Genomic DNA, 2842 nt, shown 5'->3' on the forward strand with positions numbered 1-2842 from the left:
GATTGTGTAAACTTGTTTACTTAGTTGTTTAAGATCATAATTTGCTAGAGTTAGATATTGACCATTTCCTAGTATTGGTTGTAAAGTTAGTTGCTTAACTGTGTTAGAGAGCATTGTCCGATCATAATATTTGATTGATTGTTTATTTTTATCATAGATAGATAATTCTTAGATCTATTCATTCATAGTCCAAATATATCTTAAAATTAAGTTGGTGTTCTTAATTTTGATGATCATCTTGGTTAAAGTTCATAAATTGACATATATTTGTTAGTCTGATCATGATAACTAGTCACCTCTAATTTGGTAACCAACAAAATTGATCCATTGTTTGAAACTAACCATATAAAATAGGGGAATTCAAAGCTAAATGGAAGTACTTATTTCTCTTTATTGAAAATTGTTTTTAGTTGTTTGCTTAAGATTAAAGTATCTGGTTATGTAATTTAAATTTTTATGAACTTGAAAATTCAGACAAAAGCCCCATTTAAGTATTTTTTTTTACTTTAGTTATTAACATTATTTTCTTAATTAGAATATCATTCCCTATGGTTGACTCCTTACCTAGTCTACTTTACTACCATGCGACTAAGTACACCACATATTGTGTTTTAGCTGAGTTGAATAGTTTGGACATAATTTTTAAAGATGTTAAGTGGTTATATAAAACACATTAAGTTTTTGGTGCCGTTTCTAGGGAACGGTTTATTGTAGTTGAATTTAATTGCTTTTAGTTAATCGATCATTTTTATGTGGTAAAATACACAAAAAGTTATTTTTCTACTTTATTTGGTTTTCAGTTTCTTAAGATTCCATGACGTGGCGATCTATTTGCAACGACATGGGAACAGACGATTTCAGTTTTAATTCTTTTTTGTTTGTTTTAAGCCTTTTTATTTGTTTGTTTTAGTAATTCATGACGAGGGGATCATCTTTTAAAATTTTTCCACCCTTTGATGATCCAGAATCAGAAATCCACAAAAAGGACAAAAAGAAAGGCGAATCGAGTAGCAGTTTCAAATCCGATGAGGTATCGACTTTTGAGAGAATTCCAAACAAGAAATGAATACGATACAAACCAGAAACCGAGAGCGATACCAAAGGGGATGATGACAAAAACGAACCCTAAAACACAATGATGGACATGAAAACCATGACAATGGAGGAGTACAGTCGGCAAATGAGAGACAATATCGGGTTGGGTCTTGTACCACCCGAAATTCCAGCTGCAACTAACTTTGAGACTAAGGGACATATCGTTAATATGACAAAGGAAATCCTATTCTTTGGGAAGGACCACGAGGATGCATACAGACACATTGACAAGGTATTGGAAATTGCAAATTAGTTTAATGTATGAAATGTTAAATGCGATGCAGTGTTGCTAAGGATGCTTCTAGTTTCTTTTAAAGGAGCAACAAAAGATTGGTTGAAATCACTTGCACTTGAGGCTATCACTACATAGGTGGATTTGAGAAATGATTTTATTCAACAATTTATTCCACCTTAAAAAATTTCCAAATTGAAGAAGACTATTTTGAATTTCCAACAACATGATGGTGAGTCCTTATGTGAAGCATGGGAATGCTACAAGGGAATGTTATGAATTTTCCCTCAACATGACTTAAATGTACAACAATAAATTACAACTATCTATAATGGAATAAATGTGAGCACCATACAACTATTAGATTCACAAGGACCTATGACAAGAAAGAATCCTGCCACGAACCAAGCTCTTATTGAAGAATTTTCCAATCACTCAAGGGAGTACCACAACCCATGGGAAGATATTCGTAAGGGAGAATAAAATGGAGATGGATGTCAAGTGTGACAACTCGAAACTTTTTCCGTTATCCTTACCCGGCTTCCATTAATAAAATTTGGGTTTTTAATAAATTCCGTCAAATTTTTTAGTTTGGGAAAGACTGTACGTTTTAAATAAATAATTTGTATTTCATACAAGTCAGAATAAACCAGAAATCACACGAAAAACTTGAATTTTGTCGAGAAACACCGAGTTCACGGTCCAGGACGAGTTTACGGTCGGAGTTAGGTGGACCCCACTCACCGACCAAATAATCCCCTATAAATATGAAACCCCCACCCTCATTTGAACACTTTGGACCGAAAACCCTCTCATTCTCTCTCTAGAACCTCTAAACGTAAACTCTCCTCTTGACCGTAAATAGCTCTTTCGTGGGGAAAAGCCTGCTTTCTCAATTCAACCAAGTCCCGGTAACATTCCTTAACCAAAACCAAGTGTTTATCTAACACTTTATCTAACGAAATCGCTAATTTAGATGCATATATGTATTTATTTGATATTAGGATTCCGTTAAGTGAGACACGCATTGACTCAAGGATCTTCCAGTTCAATCCTTTATGACCAACCAACAGTGAGTTCATACCCCTACGCATTTATAGTTTTTAATACGTTTTCAGCCGGGGGGGGGGGATTCAAGCCAAACACTAAGGTTTTCACAACTTAAAAACTGATGCAATTACAACAATATTTCATCAAACAGTTAGATACCTTATCCCTTTTGTAATATGCGGAGCATAAGGGACGTTTTTCTAAACATAATTGCATAGTTTTCAGAACAGTACATGATCATGACATACTAGTCAAACTATAATAGGTATAATTTGGGAAACTCATTACAGGTTTTACAGATTCAAACTTCGTACCAAGTCAAACACTTAAACTATGACATATTTAGTTTATCCATTACTACGTAAAGAAAACTAGAGTATCTTGCTAAATAATTATTTTCCGTATAATTATTTATACTCTACACCGTTACAAACAATTTCGAACTTAAGAACAGCAGAACAACAC

The 2842-nt window shown here is 33.7% G+C and overlaps 1 non-coding gene across 1 annotated transcript; it reads right to left on the reverse strand.

Moving 5' to 3' along the window:
* Positions 1–1519: 1519 nt before the first annotated feature.
* On the reverse strand, positions 1520–1626 carry LOC145027912 (small nucleolar RNA R71). The gene has a single exon (XR_013675673.1). It is a non-coding gene; the product is annotated as a small nucleolar RNA R71 (small nucleolar RNA).
* Positions 1627–2842: the final 1216 nt, after the last annotated feature.

The sequence above is a fragment of the Lactuca saligna genome, chromosome 1, assembly GCF_052625555.1.
Source record: "Lactuca saligna cultivar CGN05327 chromosome 1, ASM5262555v1, whole genome shotgun sequence".
Taxonomy (NCBI): domain Eukaryota; kingdom Viridiplantae; phylum Streptophyta; class Magnoliopsida; order Asterales; family Asteraceae; genus Lactuca; species Lactuca saligna.